The 17,618-nt window shown below is 37.4% G+C and overlaps 1 protein-coding gene and 1 pseudogene across 6 annotated transcripts in view; one reads left to right on the plus strand and one right to left on the minus strand.

Moving 5' to 3' along the window:
- The window catches only part of Ralyl (RALY RNA binding protein like), a 698,968-nt gene that overhangs the window by 635,471 nt on the left and 45,879 nt on the right, over nt 1-17,618 (plus strand). The window lies entirely within an intron of this gene.
- On the minus strand, nt 1,514-1,841 carry LOC138806277 (cAMP-regulated phosphoprotein 19 pseudogene; annotated as a pseudogene).

Genomic DNA, 17,618 nt, shown 5'->3' on the forward strand with positions numbered 1-17,618 from the left:
CATGTAAATTAATTGTCACAGGCCTACCTAAATTCTCTTAGAATGCTTCTCTTGATGGCTTCCTGTACATCTTTGCAACTGTACTTCACTGTAAAGTTCCTATAGAACTGAGGCTATAGCTCAGTGATAGAGTGCTTTGCCTAGCAGGTGGATGGTACTGAGCTTGAAACCCAACATTGCAAAAAAAAAAAAAATCCCTTTTATTTAAATAACTGTCAAATATTAGCAATGAGGGATTAAGAGTGGCTAACTGAGAAGTTAGAAAACATCATTATTGTTATAAAAGCCAATGTCCACTTATGCTTTCATATAAAACCAAACAGCCAATAGCCAAAGAGTAAAGAAAACAGGGAGATGGGGGTGGGGTGAGGTGGCATAATATACAAGTCCTTCAGTGTCCCTAAAGTTGAGTGTGGAAGTAACAAGCTTACATTTAGAACGTTTATATAAATTATATGAATTGTAATTTTCAAAATGATTCATTCTGCACAAGACAAAAGATATGCCTAAGCAATATACCACATTTGCACAAAGCCACTGAAAGTCGTGGATGTTCGTAGCAAATGAAAAAGCTTTAATTCTATGGCAGCGTGAGCCAAGATTTCAGTTTGATATTCTATAAGCCCCAAATTGTAAACTATTTTTATTATACAAAAGCTGTAAGGACATAGTTTTGTTTTTTTAAGGGAACTCTTGTTCTTCTGGTTGGCACATTATCTACTTTCCAATATGTGAAATTAACACAGACATTTGTGAAAGGTTTGCAAAACTTGTATCTACAAAAAGGGCACAAAAGTGATTACAACACCGTCACTGCACATGCACGCTTCATTCACATCTTCCACCATGAAAGGGCCATAATGCCACAAAAAAGGGGGAACAAGCTTCAGCAACACTGCTAAGCACTGACGCCACACAAGTTATACTGGAATGGACAAATATTGCCCAAGGGAGATTCTACTGTGAACGCCGAGACAGGTTGAAGGCCATTAAACACAGTTATTCCAATCTTTTGGAGCCTCATTAACTTGTGTTTGGGTATGTGACTTTTCTTCCAACTTGTGGTCTTAAACTTCCATTTTACAAAATCCAGAAGGAAATACAAAAGAAATCAAAACAACAGAGGTCATATTAAACAGGAGTTAGCATATGAAGATATAATTAAGATGGAGAAAGAACATCAGAACATTAAAATGGTACAACTTGCTTTGTTAGTTGTTGGAACCAGCCCTACATTAGAAGTTAGGTAATATACACAATTATTTTGAAGTAGATTGCTTATGTTGTTCTAACATGTCCTTCTCATCAGTGCACTGTTAAGCTAATCAAAACCTCTATACAAGAACAGGCCCTTACAATAGCAGCACACACTACCGCTACTGGCAAAGCTGTCAGTCTCAAAAGACTTAGTGAATGAAAAAAAAAACAGAAGTGGTAAGTAACATATTAAAGAGGAATAATGGGAATTAGAAGATTCATGCAGTTCAGCTCTTTTAATCAGCCAGCCAGCTTGCTAGCGACGGGATGGTTTCTGCTGAGGAAGGTCCTGTGGAGTGGGAATGTGGTTCCCAGTGACCTCTGTCTTGTCTGGAGCTGCAGTGGGCAGTTGCTTGATCTTCATCTTGGCTTTAGCCATGTTGTAATCTCCAGAATCAAAGTATTCTTGCCCTTTCTGTAATGGTTTCCTTAGAAAATCTGACCCCCCAGGCTTCTGTCCCAGGGGAGGATATCTTGCTTTTAATTTTGCTTCTTCAGCTTTCTCTGGACTAGTCAATTTATCTTCCATTTCCTTCTGCTCCTCAGCTGAGGCCGCCTCAGGGACTTCTGCGGACATGATGCTCCCTAACTCTGTTCCTCCACCTCGGCGACCAAACCACGTTTTCTTAATCCATTGATTTACTGAGGGGCATCTGGGTTGGTTTTATATCTTAGCTATGGTGAATAATGCTGCACTAGACATATTGTGCTAGTAGCTTTAGTATGGTCTTGTTTGTGATCATTCAGGTAAATGCCCAAAAGTGGGATTGCTGGGTCATAGGGGAGCTCTATGTGGAGTTTTTGAGGAACCTCCATACTACTTTCCAAAGTGGTTGAACAAGTTTACACTCCCACCAACAATGCAGTAAGGTTCCCTTCTGTCCATATCCCCCCAACACCTGTTGTTATTAGATTTCTTGATTATAGCCATTCTAACTGGGGTGAAGTGGAATCTCAATGTTGTTTTGATTTGCATTTCTTTTATGGCTAAGGAGGTTGAGCATTTCTTCATGTGCCTATTGGCCATCCTTCTTTCCTCTTCAGAGAAGTTTCTTTTTAAGTCTTTAGCCCACTTACTTATTGGGCAGTTGTTTCTTTGAGGATTTGTTGTTGAGGGATTTAATGTTTTAAGTTCTAGGTATATTTTAGCTATGAGACCCTTGTCCATTGTTTGACTAGTGAAGATCTTCTCCCAATCCAGGGGCAAAGAAACACATGAAGAAATGTATATCATCCCTGGCTGTAAAAGAAATGAAAATAAAAACAACACTGTTATATTTAGTCATGTTTCTTAAAATACATTTTTATTGTAAAAGCACTGTACAGAGGTGTTACAGTTACATGAATTAATAAAAAGTTTAAAAAAAAAACACTGAGATACCACCTTACCCCAATCAGAATGGCCCACATCCTAAATTCAGCCAACAACAAATGCTGGATGGGATGCGGAGAAAGAGGAATCCTACTGCATTGCTGATGGGAATGTACACTAATACAACCACTTTGGAAAGCAGTTTGGAGGTACATCAGAAAGATAAATATAGACTTCCCCTGTGACCTAGACATACCACTCCTAGGCATCTACCCTGAACAACAGGAACCAGTATACAAAGACACACGTACCTCCATGTTTATTGCAGCACTGTCCACAATAGCCAAGGTATGGAAACAACCCAGATGCCCCCTCCTGATGAGTGGATCCAAAAATTGTGTTACCTATAAACAATGGAATATTATGCAGCCATTAGAAAGGACAAATTAATGGCATTTACAGGGAAATGGATAGAACTAGAGCAAATTATTTTGAGTGAGGTGAGCCAAGAGCAAAAAGACAAACAGCACATGGTCTCCCTGACATGCGGATGCTAAAGCCAAAATGCAAGGAAATATGAGAAAGTAAAAAGGACTCGAGAAACAAAGGACAGCGACTCATTTTGTTGTATTATTGCTAAATGAATCCATGTTCTTGAACATATATATATATATATATATATATATACTGTGTGTGTATATATACATATATATACATATATATGTATATTGCATGTGTGTATACATCTATACATATATGTATATATAGATGTATACACACACACACACACGCAATGGAGGGAAGCCAGGAGGAGAACACAGAATAAGTGGGAAATGGAACAACATACAACAAAGGGGTCCATCAGCTGCATTGGACATTGAAGAAAAAGAACTAAGCAACTCAAAGACAGCGATGGGTAGGGAGGAATGAGAGGGAAAGAGGGAATAGCTTACACTAAGCTAAAGGAAAGAAGTGTAAACATCATTTGATGTGGAAGAAATAATTGTATTGTCAAAACTCATAGAACTCACAAACTTTATAGACCATGATAATGACAATTTGCCTTGTGAAGGTTAAAATGTGTTTGTGACTTTAAGTATCACTACTCCACGATACTGTGAAATATGTGAAATTTATGTAATCACCTAATCTCAATTTTAAAAAAAGAAAAGAAAGGAAAAGTGAGAAAAGGGATGGGTTAGGAGCGATGGGTGACAATGTTGTCAGACACCTTGTATTCATACTCTGTTTTGTAGAATGGGAACTTCTTTGTACAACTACTTAAAGATAATAATAATAGGGGCTGGGAAGGTGGCTCAGTGGTAAAGCGTTTGCCTTGCATGCCTGAGGCCCTGGGTTCAATTCCTCAGCACCACATAAGCAAAAATAAATAAAATATCTTTTAAAAAAGATAATAATAATAATAAATGTTAAAAGAATAAAAGAACAAAGGAGCTATGCAAAATGCATCTTGTTAGAGGCAGTCCCTCACTTCTTTAATCCTTACATGAACACTGTGAGATACTATTATGTCTCACTGTCATAGAGAGAGTAAGGAGCCTGAAAAGAATGTAATGTTTACAAAGCCAGTTTAGAGAGAGAGAATAGAAGAGTTAAGAGATGAAGGTTGGAATGAATTGTGGAAGTCTTTCAACAGATTGCTCATTTACTTTCCCTAAAACAGTGGAATTCAGATAATAGACCCAGGACTAGCAAAACTTTATCATATTACAAAAAAAAAAGTAACCTTATTGGATGAGTAACTCTCCAGGAAGATCCTAACAATCTGTATTTTAATTCACGTACCAGATGATTCTAATGAAATTTGAGAGCACTAGCGTAGTAGGTTTTCAAGTTTGAGTGTGCATGCAATTTTCAAGAGTGTTTTGTGACAGGGATGACAAGCCATAACAGTTAAATCATAGCTTTGAAAATTGAGGCTTCAAGATATTCTAATGATAGCCAATTCTGAAAGCCAATCTGATAGAGCAAGCAGTATATGAAAAAGTAAAGGGACACTCTACAAATGCAAATACAAGCCTGGGAGACCTCACTCCAAATCATCAGTCCTCATGAAAATATCAGTTCAAACCACAGTTAAATAGCACTGTACCTTCTCTACCCAGAACAGCCAAAACTGATCTAATCAAATGTTGGCTAGGATGTGTACAGTTGACTCAACCTGTAGCATATCATTTAAATAAACAGAAGTTGCCTGAGGATAAGAGTTAAACAACCACCGCCATGGTGAAACCACTTCTTTGAAGTGTCTGAATCGTAAGGAAGATTAAAAACCCCTTTGGCCACTTGATCTTCTCACTTTGACTTCATGAGAATAGCATAGCAGCCAGCATCTGTATGGAGATGGGTGAGTAGGTGCGTTTCCAGAAATGCACAATTCCTTGACACTCTGTATCAGGACTCCATGCGTTGCACATGCTCTTGCTTCTATCCTGAATAATCTCCCACTCCATTTTGTCTGGTGGACAGATCTCTGTTTTAAACTCTGTTTATATCAGGAGTCACTTCCTGAGCCAGGACACATTTACTTGGCTGTTTTTCTTTCTTTAGTCCCTGCTCTGTATATAGATCATCAGACTTAACTTGCTGTATTGGATTGAGGAATCCCCTTCTTGCTGATTTGTCTCACTGTTTACTTTATTTTGTATGTTTTCAGTGCTTAGCATATGTTAATGTTAATAAATATTTGCTGAAGAGAACTGTCCTCAGATACCTCAAAACATTACAAACCTGTTAAAGCCTATTTTATTGTCTGTTGTGATCATATTTTGTTCTAAACATTACTTTTGTTTACATTCCCTCTGTGACATGGGAATTATTACATAAAGCATAGCAGCAAGCAGTTTCCATTATAAGTTATTCCTGAGATCATTCAATCACAGCCTTGGTCTTAGGGGCACTGAAGAGGAACAACAGGAGGCTTTAAAACACTTCAAAGTCAGCACTGCAGTCTTGACTGTTATGATGGTTTTCAGTGCCTCTGAATTATTACTTCCCAGAGTGATCAAAATGTAAATCAAATATTACCTGATTTTAGTTAGTAGAGCTAGATCACTGAGTCATTGAACAATCCAAAAATAAATAAATAAGTAAGCCTCTTGTATACTCTTTTTTCTAAATAGTCACAAGTCCATAAAAATAAATAAATATCAAGGCTGGGCACCCGTGGCTCACTCTTGTAATCCTAGCTACTCAAGAGGTTGAGATCTGAGGATCACAGTTCAAAGCCAGCCCAGGCAGGAAGGTCCATGAGACTCTGATCTCCAATATACCACTAGAAAACCGGAAGTGGCAGTGTGTTCAAGAGGTAGAGCACTCGTCTTGAGCTAAAGAGCACAGGGACAGTGCCCAGGCCCAGAATCCAAGCCCCATAACTGACAAAAAAAAAAAAAGAAAAGAAAAAAAAAAGAAAAAGAAAGAAAGAGAAAAAAATTTCAAAAGATTCAAAAGCAAAAGCATGCCCAGATAAATAAGGAAAACATCCTGATAGCAACTTCAGTTAGAAGAACAGTGTGCTGATTAAATAACACAATGTAGAGCTAAAGGTTCCAGAGATGGTCAGTGTTGGGGCAGGAGTGTAATTTTCAACTGTCTCAAATTACATTAAAATCTAGTGTATAGATCTAAATAAAATCAAATATTATCACCTCCAATTTTCTCACAACAGAGGAAAACATAAAGAAGCTGAAGCTCCTTGAATAATGAAAAACAGTAAAAATATAAGCCTCAATTTTATGTTAAAAAAATAGGAAAAGAGAACCATTTTCCAGAAATGTAATATAGTACTAGAAGTATATAGAACAATCTGAAATATTCAACCTGTTGGATTTCAAAAGATGTGACTGTTCTTAAAGAAATAAATCAGTCGTGATGATAGAAAAACCTCTATCAATATAAAACAAAAATTATTTTAATTTTAATTATGTTAATTATAGAAAAAAGTTTCATTCTTATATTTTCACAGGTTTTAAGTGTATTATAGTGGATCTTAGTCACTCATTCTCCATTTTCCTCTTTTCCTCTTCTCTCATTGTTCTTTTTTAACGGTTGCAAACAATATATTTTGATTGTATTCATCTATTGCAAAATGTATTTCAAAATTATACTCCCGCTATTTTTCTTTTTCCCTTCTCCATAAATACTTTAAAAAAAATTGGAAGCATTAACAAATTTATCCACTCTATAGTGACATAAAATTGACCACACTGACAGTGTCAAAGAAAAATTACACTGGATGAAGTTAGACAGGCAAGAAATCTTTACTCAAGACTATTTCAACAGGCATCAAGACTATAAAAATAAAGGAAAGAGAATTAATTCAACTCTTCTGCCAATGCAATGAACAGGAGAGGCTTTAGGAGCTCAATGAGCTAGTTGAAAAGTCCTGCTAGGTGTTAGAGCAAAGTTGGTCATTGTGATTTTGACAATTTTGTTGTCTATAATTTAGAGCCCTCAATTACCACAGAGACTGGAAGAGAGAGCCACATTTCCTCTTGGTAAATATAGTTCAAGGAAATATAAAAGTTTCTAAGAAAGACATCACTAACTAGTGGGAGGGAGAGAGGGAAACAAGGAAAACAGAGAAAAGAACTATGGTGTGAGACAGGGAGGGAGGACACTACTAGAATTTTAAAGCTAAAATTTATACTCTAGAATCATTATTTGCCTATTAACATCATTATAGGCAATTCTACCAAAATATTCTCAACATTTCAAGAACCCTTCACTCTACAGACTATTTTTTTAATTGTTCTCCTCTTTCTTGAGAAATTAGCAGAAAAAGAATATATACAAGCCAGGCATTAGTGGCTCATACTTGCAAATCCTATCTACTCAGGAGGCTGAGATGGAGAGTCTTATTTCCAATAAAATACTCAGAAAAAGCTGGAAGTAGCACTGTAGCTCATGTGGTAGAGTGCTATCCTTCAGCAAAAGAAGCTTAGGAGCCAGGAGCCAGTGGCTCACACTATAATCATAGTTACTCAGGCGGCTGAGATCTGAGGATCATGGTTCAAAGCCAGCCCAGGCAGGAAAGTCCATGAGACTCTTATCTCCAATAAACAACCAGAAAATTGGAAATGGTACTGTGGCTCAAGAGCTCAAGGACAGCACTCAGTCCCAGATTTCAAGCCCACAACCAACAACAACAACAACAACAACAACAAAGCTTAGGAACAATGCCCAGGTCTTGAGTTCAAGGCTCAGGATTGGCAAAAGGAGGAGAAAAAGGGGGAGGAGAACAACAACAACAACAACAAGAGGAGGAGGAGGAAGAAGAAGAAACAAATAAAAGTATTGATTTGCATTTCTTTTATAGCCAGAGATGTTGAATACTTCTTCAGTGTGTTTATTGGCTATTCTTTTTTTCTTCCTCTGAGAAATCTCTCCTAAGCCCATTTATTAAGTGGGTTGTTGAGGTTTTGAGGGTTTATATTTTGGGGGTTTAATTTTTGAGCTCTAAAGTATATTTTAGATATAAGATGTAGAGCTAGTGAAGATTTTCTCCCATTCTGTGGGCTTTCAACTTATCTTGGTAGCAACGTCTTTTGTTTGCTATGCAGAAGCTCTTCAGGTTGATATAATACCATGAAATTTCACCTCACTCCATTTAGAATGGCCATTATCAGAAAAACTAACAGTAACAAATGCTGAAACGGATATGGTCAAAAGAGAACCCTTTTATACTGTTGATAGGAATGTAAACTTGTTCAACCACTCTAGAAAGCAGTATGGAGGTTCCTTAAAAGATTAAACATAGACTTCCCCCATGGTATAACCCTCTTTTCTGGTATCCTGCATCTTGTATATACTTTTTTTTTTAATTTGGGGAGGGGAAGGGAAATAACAAAATGCTGAAATAAGGATAAAGGATGACCCATTGTAACAATAAGATGTACAAGACACTATGTTGAAAACGAACTTTACTACTTTGCAGAGAGGGGGGTGGGGAGTTGGGGAGCTGAGGAAGGAAGGATGGTAGGGGAAAAACAAAGGAGGAGGTAATAATGCTTGATAAGAAATGGACTCATTACCTTGCTCATGTACCTGTAACCCCTCTGTACAGTAGTTTTACAATAAAAAATATATATTAAAAAAAAGATTAAAACAGGCACTGGTGGTTCACACCTGCAATACTAGCTACTCAGGAGGCTAAGAACTGAGGATCAGGGTTCAAAGCCAGCCCGAGCAGGAAAGTCTGTGAGACTCTTATCTCCCATAAACCACCAGGAAGACCAGAAGTGGTGCTGTGGCTCAAGTGGTAGAGTGCTAACCTTGAGCTGAAGAGCTGAGGAACTGCGCCCAGGCCCAGAGTTCAAGCCCCATGACCAAAAAAAAAAAAAATTAAGCATAGATCTTCCCAATAACCCAGCACACAAACAGGCCATAGTGAAGCCACCAGCACAACCATGTTCATTCCAGTATTGTTTACCATAGTCAAAATACAGAATCGATACAGATGCCCCTCAGTGGACAAATGGATCAAAATAAAAACTGTAGTATCTATACACAATGGAATTATACTCAACCATAAGAAAGAATTATATTGTCACATTTGTAAGGAAATAGAAAACTTGGAAAAATTATATTAAGTGAAGTTAAGCCAGAGTCAAGAAATACATGTTGCATGGTTTCCCCCATTTTTGGTAACTAAAATGTGCCTATAAATCTACAAGAAAACACACTGAATTATTAAAATAAACAAATGTATATATACATATTATACACTATATATTTAGTGTATACTGGGGACATGAAAATTATATAGAACCTTAGTTATTAACATACAGAGGCCAAAGGAGACTATGCATAGGAGTGGTGGACAAAGCCTCAATAGTTGTGGATAGATGATCATGCAAAAATAATAGTCTATGAAATGAACTCCAAGAAAAGGAAACAAGGGATATTCTTTAGTTGCCATTATTGCTGTTTTCAGTTTCTCTTATTTTTGTATTATTTGTTAGTTTGTTTGTATTTGGGAGGGTAAGGGAGGCTTCATAAAAGGTAGAACAAGGATGAACAAATACAGCAGTGATAGTCGATAGACACTATGTGGAAAATGAACTGGATATCTTGTGGGTAGGGATGGGAGGAAAGACTGAGATCAAAAGAAGAGGAGAGACATGATTCAAAAAGAATTGTACTCATTACTTATTACCTGATTCGTGAAACAATAATCCATCTGTATATCAACTCTACAATAAAAATCAAAAATAATAAATTCTACTAGACAATGAAACAGGAAAATGTGAACCAAAAATAAATAAATAAGTCACTAAAGTAAATGCTTTATGAAAAGGGAGAGTGGATACATAAAGTTGGGAAGAAACATGGCTGTAAAATTTTGTCATTCTGAAGGAACAAGAAACTATCTTGGTCAGCAGATAAAGAAAAAAAATCTCACACATTTTATATAGTAAATCATAAGGATGAACAATTATCTCCTCCCACACCCACACAGTAATAGCAATCTGTAATCCATGATGATCTCCTAAATAGCTCTTAAGTAACCTCAAAGTTGAACCCAGACTTTACTTTTACATCTAAATTTAGTGAAAAAAGACTCTTTCAATATGATTATTGCAAGGGAAAGAAAAAAGGTGCACAGAACATAAGATCTGCAAGCATCTCAAGGAATCGGCACAGAATGTTCTTTTATGTAAATTGTACAGAAGAACCTGGTGTGGGAGGTAGATATGGGTGCATTTTGAAAGTAAATCAAAGAAAATTTCACCCTGAAACTCATCTGTTTTCCAAGAAGGTTCTAAGGAGGGATGGATGCTGGCTTAAGCTCAGAGTCAGCTACTGTTTAGAATCCTAAGGGAAGGAGAGAACCTAACCCAGGGTTTGACAAACAAGCATTTTATTCTCATTGATTGACAGTGACAAAAATCAACCTCTCTTCAGTTAATTCTTTTTTAAGGTAAGAATGGGAATTTGGATGGTCTGTATCTGGTTGTGTTGTAGGGGAAAATAAGTAGATCTGAGTCTGAACCTAAATTATGCTGTGTGTAGGGCGGTTTGTTGCTGTCACCATTTTCCAGAGCAAAGTGAAGAGCAGCATGTTGCATATTTAGAGGTTATTTCACGCAGTCTTGGTGCTGTGTCTACATTGCAAACACTGGAGAATGGACTTAATCCTTAATAGAATTTCTCTGTATATCCCTGTAAGAGGAAGGACACAGATACACAGGTCTCTAAACACTCTAGGAGGGAGACAACCAGAAATTGGTCTCTGCCTTTTATAAATGGCAAAAATAAAGTTCTATGTGCCCTTGCAGAGGACATATCTAAGTTTAATCAATTCGGTTCAAAGAAAAGTTATTCGGCTTTTAGGTCCAAGTAGACTAAGACTTTCTCTTGTAATGATTCCCAAGTATCAAAAGGTACTTGGAACAGCTATCAAACTAATGTAAATCACTGTTTCTCTGGGCTTATTTCCATATCTGTTAAAGGAAGTTTTTGCCAGTTATTAAGAGTATTAAATAAAATCAGGTCTGTAAAAATCTCTGCTATGGGATTTTTATGTAACAATATGTAATGGAAGTTCCATTTGTAAGAAATTTTGTCATGTTGGTTGTACTATGGGCATATGTATTCATTGTCTTAATATTCCTGTATATTTTATTAGAAAAACTAATTTCTCCTATACCAGGAGTCATTTCGGAAGTGCTCTCAGTTAAGTAAGCTATCGTTTGGTGCAAAGCTATTTGAAAACACAGAGAAATTTTAATATCAAATTTTCAGGAAATTGTTCTCATTTCTACAGAACCATAAGAAGAAATAAAGTGAAATAGGAGAATAAATAATTATCTCAGCCATATCTAATCGAACTTTACACAGTCTTGATTTTTTTATATTTTGGTCTTTTGAAACTTACTCTTAACTCTTACCTTTACCCTCACTCTTCATACTCTCTCTTTATACTGCCCTGAAAGGAGAAGGACACATTAGAAAATCTATGGGAGGGTTATTTCTGTCTAAGTGATCACACACACACACACACACACACACACACACACACACACACACACACACACACACACACACACACACACACACACACACACACACACACACCATAGTTCTACAGACAGGATTGTCCATTTTTCCCTTCCTAGGAAGCTACTCCCACTACTCCATCAGGATGAGGTACTATGAGTAACATCAAGTTGTTATATAGCCCTGTACTGGACTTACTCAGAATCCTTATTTTTATGGCAGATGGCCAGAAGTTTCACTGAAGTCCTATGTTGTCTAGCCAGCAGATTCTCCTAAGGTTTTTTTTTTGTTTTGTTTTGTTTTTTTATTATTTATTTTATTTTATTTGTGAACATACTGTACAGAGGGGTTACAATTACATGGGCAGGATAATGCGTACATTTCTTACCAAGCATTGCAGCCTCCTCCTTTTCTTTACCCTTCACCTCCCTTCCCAGCCTCCCCCCTCCCCCCCAATCCCAATCCTTCTCCTTCCCCCCCATTCCCCCCTCCCCCGCACCGACGTTGTAAAGCTCCTTTTGGACATGACAACTTGTACTTCTCATTGTTGCAACAGGTCCACCTGTATCCTTAAACAACTGGTTTTTCCCCATCTCCTCCTCAAGTTATACTGACATCAAATATAGTGAAAGCAGGGGTTATACTGTGGGGGAGGGACATACAAAGCAACAAAGAGATAATCTTATAAATGCATTAGAAACACATGCATGAAAGAAAAAAACATTAAAATACATATCTAAGGGTTCATTTTCCTGACATCACATTATCTGACCTTTTCCGCTTGACTCATGCATATACTAGATATTGCAAATAAGGGAAACCATGGGACCTATGTTTCTTTGGGCCTGGCTTACTTCACTTAATATAATTTTTTCCAAGTTTTTCCATTTCCTAACAAATAGGGCAATGTCATTCTTTCTGATGGAGGCATAGAATTCCATTGTGTATATATACCACATTTTCTTGATCCATTCATCTACTGAGGGGCATCTGGGTTGGTTCCATATCTTAACTATTGTAAATAATGCTGCAATAAACATTGTTGTGCTGGTAGCTTTAGTGTGGTCTTGTTTGTAAACATTTGGGTAAATGCCCAAAAGTGGGATTGCTGGGTCATAGGGGAGTTCTATGTGAAGTCTTTTGAAGAACCTCCATACTGCTTTCCAAAGTGGTTGAACAAGTTTACATTCCCACCAACAATGAACTAAGGTTCCTTTCTGTCCACATCCCCTCCAGCATCTGTTGTTGTTAGAGTTCTTGATTTTTGCTGTTCTAACAGGGGTGAGGTGATATCTCAATGTTGTTTTGATTTGCATTTCTTTTATGGCTAGAGAGGTTGAACATTTCTTCATGTGTCTATTGGCCATCCTTCTTTCTTCTTCAGAGAAGTTTCTCTTTAAGTCTTTAGCCCACTTATTTATTGGGCAGTTGTTTCTTTAAGGATTTGTTGTTGGGTGGTTTAATTTTTTGAGTTCCAAGTATATTTTAGCTATGAGACCCTTGTCCGTTGTATGGCTAGTAAAGATCTTCTCCCAATCTGTGGGCTTTCTATTGATCTTGCTAGCTATGTCATTTGCCCTGCAGAAGCTCTGCAACTTTATGCAATCCCATTTGTCCAACCTTTCTTTGATTTGTTGTGTTTCCGGGTCTCTATTCAGAAAATTTTGGCCTGAGCCAAGGAGACCTAGGGTTTCTCCTATTCCATCCTGTAATGTTTTCAGAGTGTCTGCTTTGAGTTCAAGGTCTTTGATCCATTTGGAGTTGATTCTGGTGCAGGGTGATATATAAGGATCTAGCTTTAGTTTTCTACATGTAGTTAACCAGTTTTGCCAGCACCATTTACTGAAGAGGCTGTCTTTGTTCCATTCTATTGTTTTACCTCCCTTATCGAAGATTAGATGGCTATAGGTCTGTAGGTTCATTTCTGGGTTTTCAATTTTATTCCATTGGTCCTGAGGTCTGTTCTTATGCCAATACCAAGCTGTTTTGATTACTATGGCTTTATAGTAGAGTTTGAAATTTAGTATTGATATTCCTCCAGCAGTGTTCTTTCCATTGAGGAGCGTTTTTGCTATTCGGGGTCTTTTATTGTTCCATATGAATTTTTGGATTGCCTCTTCTATTTCCTTAAAGAATGAAGTTGGAATTTTGATAGGTATTGCGTTGAATTTGTAGATAGCCTTGGGAAGTATTGCCATTTTCACAATGTTAATCTTTCCAATCCAGGAGCAAGGGAGGCTTTGCCATTTTTTTAGTTCTGTGTTGACTTCCTTTTTCAAGATTTTAAAGTTTTCATCATAGAGGTCCTTCACTTCTTTAGTTAATTCCTAGGTATTTTGTTTTTTGTGGGGCTATTACAAATGGAGTTGCTTTCCTAATTTCAGCCACACTTTTCTCATTGTTGGCATACAGAAAAGCCATTGATTTTGGGGGGTTAATTTTATAACCTGCTACTTTGCCAAAGTTTTGAATCAGCTTGAGTAATTTGGGAGTGGAGTCTATGGGATTCTTTAAGTACAAGATCATGTCATCTGCAAAGAGGGAGAGTTTTATTTCTTCTTTCCCTATTTGGATCCCCCTTATGTCTGCATCTTGTCTTATTGCTGTAGCTAGGCATTCTAATACTAGATTGAAGAGAAGTGGAGAGAGTGGGCATCCTTGTCTTGTTCCTGAGTTAAGAGGAAATGGCTTTAGTTTTTCACCATTGAGTATAATGCTGGCTGTAAGTTTGTCATATACAGCCTTTATTGTATTGAGGAATGTTCCATGGATTCCTAATTTTTCCAAAACCTTCATCATGAAGGGGTGTTGGATCTTGTCGAATGCTTTTTCTGCATCTATTGAGATAACCATGTGGTTCTTATTCTTGCTCCTGTTGATGTGATGAATAATATTAATTGATTTGCGTATGTTGAACCAGCTTTGCATCCCTGAAATGAATCCTGTTTGATCATGGTGTATGATTTTTTGGATGAATTGTTGAAGTCGATTGGCCAAAATTTTGTTGAGAAGTTTTGCATCAATGTTCATCAAAGAAATGGGTCTATAGTTCTCTTTCTTTGATGAGTCCCTGCCTGGTTTTGGGATGAGGGTTATGATGGCTTCATAGAATGTGTTCGGTAGTGAGCTTTCTCTTTCAATTTCATTGAAGAGTTGGAGGAGTATTGGTGTGAGCTCTGCTTTGAAGGCCTTGTAAAATTCCACTGTAAAACCGTCTGGTCCTGGACTTTTCTTAGCTGGGAGGTCTCTTATTGCTGTTTCTATTTCAGTGCTTGATATGGGCCTGTTAAGATAGTTTAACTCATCTTGGTGTAGTTTTGGCATGTCAATATTTGCTAGGAAGAGGTCCATTTCTGTCAAGTTGTCGAACTTATTAGCATAAAGTTTTGAGAAGTATTCCCTTATAATGTTCTGAATCTTGGTTGTTTCCGTGGTGATGTTTCCATTCTCATCTCTGAGTTTATTAATTTGGGTGTGTTCTCTTCTTTTTCTGATAAGATTTGCTAAGGGTCTGTCAATTTTATTAAGTTTTTCGAAGAACCAACTCTTTGTTTTGTTGATTCTTTCTATAGTTTTTTTGGATTCTAATTCATTTAATTCTGATTTAATTTTGATTATTTCTTTCTCTCTACTGGATTGGGGTTTATCTTGCTGCTCTTTCTCAAGGAGGTTTAGATGTGTCATTAAATTGCTAGTTTCAGATCTCTCCAATTTGTTGATGTAGGAGCTCAAAGCTATAAACTTGCCTATGAGTACTGCCTTTGCTGTGTCCCAGAGGAGCTGGTAATTTGTGTGTTCATTTTTGTTGAATAGCATGAACATTTGAATTTCCTTTCTAATCTCTTCCATGACCCACTCTTGGTTCAGAAGTGTGTTGTTCAGCCTCCATGTGATACCGAACTTTCTTTGGTGGCTTTTGGTGTTGAGTTCTAAGTTTATTCCCTTGTGGTCAGAGAGAATGCAAGGTATAACTTCAATGTTTCTGAGTTTAGACAAGTTTGCTTTGTGGCCTAAAATGTGGTCTATTTTAGAAAACGTTCCATGTGCTGTTGAGAAAAACGTGTATTCTGATGCTGCTGGATGAAATGTTCGGTAGATGTTTGTTAAGTCTAGTTGATCTATGCAGTTGTTTAGATCTGCAGTTTCTCTGTTGAGTTTTTGCCGAGTTGATCTATCTAGTGGGGAGAGTGGTGTGTTAAAATCCCCAACAATTAATGTCTTTGGATTTATATGGGATTTGAGGGAAAGTAGTGTTTCTTTGATAAATTTGGGTGCTCCATTGTTTGGCGAATAGATATTTAGAATTGTAATATCCTCCTGAAGGAGAGATCCTTTAATTAGTATGTAGCGACCTTCTTTATCTCTTCTCATGAATTTTAATTTGAAGTCTATTTTATCTGATATTAGGATTGCAACTCCCGCCTGTTTATGGGGGCCGTTTGCTTGGTAGATTTTGTTCCAGCCTTTAACTTTGAAAATGTATTTGTTTTTACGGGCAAGATGTGACTCCTGCAGGCAGCAGATAGAAGGGTCTTGTTTTTTAATCCAACTAGACAGTCTATGTCGCCTAATTGGAGAGTTCAGTCCGTTAACGTTAAGAGATAGGACTGAGAGGTATTTGGGAGTTCCTGCCATGTTATCTACCTTCTTGGGGACTGCAAAAACTGGGTTCTTCCTATGGTTCTTGGATTCTCAGTTTGGGTGCAGTTTCTTGGCCTTTGTTGCGGTCTTGTTGGTTTTCTATGTGTAGGACATCTTTAAGAATCTTTCGTAGGGCTGGTTTGGTGAAGATGTATTGTTTCAATTTTTCTTTGCTATGGAAGGTTTTTATTTGGCCTTCAGTTATGAAGTAGAGTTTAGCTGGGTACAGTATTCTTGGTTGATAGTTGTTTGTTTTTAGGGCATGGCATACATCATTCCAGGCTCTTCTTACTTTGATTGTCTCTGCTGAGAAATCTGAGGTGATTCTAATTGGTTTCCCTTTATAGGTGATTACCCTTTTCTCCTTGACAGCTTTAAGGATCTTTTCCTTGGTCTGAGTTGATCCTGTGTGGATTATAATGTGACGGTGGGATGTCCTATTCTGGTCTGGTCTGTTTGGGGTTCTAAAAGCTTCTTGTATCTGAATAGGCCTATCTTTTTGTATGTTTGGGAAGTTCTCTGCTAGGATCCTGTTAAACAAATTTCCTAGACCATTGACTTCTGTTTCTAGGTGCTCCTCTACACCCATTATCCTTAGATTAGGCCTTCTGATGGTGTCTTCCAGGTGTTGGATAGATCTATCATATTTCTTGGACTTGTCTTGGATGGTTGTATGTTCTTTCTCTATAATATCTAGTCTGTCTTCAATCCCTGAGATTCGATCTTCTGCATGGTCTAACCTGCTGTCAAGACTCTCTACTTTGTTTTTTATCTCTTTTCCTTCTAGTTGGTCAGCTTTGATGGCTTCAAGTTCTTTGTTGAAGCTCTGTTTTAGGTCTTGTATGAATTTCTTTACTTCCTTAATTTGGTGTTCAGTGTTTGTTCTCAAATCACTTAGTTGATTGGTTATGGTTTCTTTGGACTCCCATTCCTTCTGTTGGGTTCCATTCAGCATTCCCTTTGTGGTCTCCCTAACTTCCTTTAGCTCTTTGTTAATGGATTCCATGAATACCTTTAGTGATCTTTGTGTATTCTCTACCTGGTCTTTCAATTCCTGTATTACTCTTTGATTAGCTTCTTCCCGTTCATGGGATTCCTGTAGTTCTCTTTCCTCTCCTTCGTGGGATTCCTGCAGTTCTCTTTGAGTGTTCTCAGCCTGTTCACGCCATTCCTCCCTTTCTCTTTGAGTATTCTCAAGTTGTTCACACAAATCCTGTATCAGTTTTTGAGTAGCTTCCTCACGCTTATGATATTCCTGTATAAGCTTTTGGGATGCCTCCTCTCTCTCCCTTTCACACTCATACAGAGTCCTTTGTAAGTTGTCAAACTTCTCATTTATCATTTTTGCCAGCAGTGTTTGTAGAGCTATTTGGGAACTCTCCTCTGG

Source organism: Dipodomys merriami, unplaced genomic scaffold (assembly GCF_024711535.1).
Source record: "Dipodomys merriami isolate MVZ:Mamm:240054 unplaced genomic scaffold, mDipMer1.0.p SCAF_4, whole genome shotgun sequence".
NCBI classification, from domain to species: Eukaryota; Metazoa; Chordata; class Mammalia; order Rodentia; family Heteromyidae; genus Dipodomys; species Dipodomys merriami.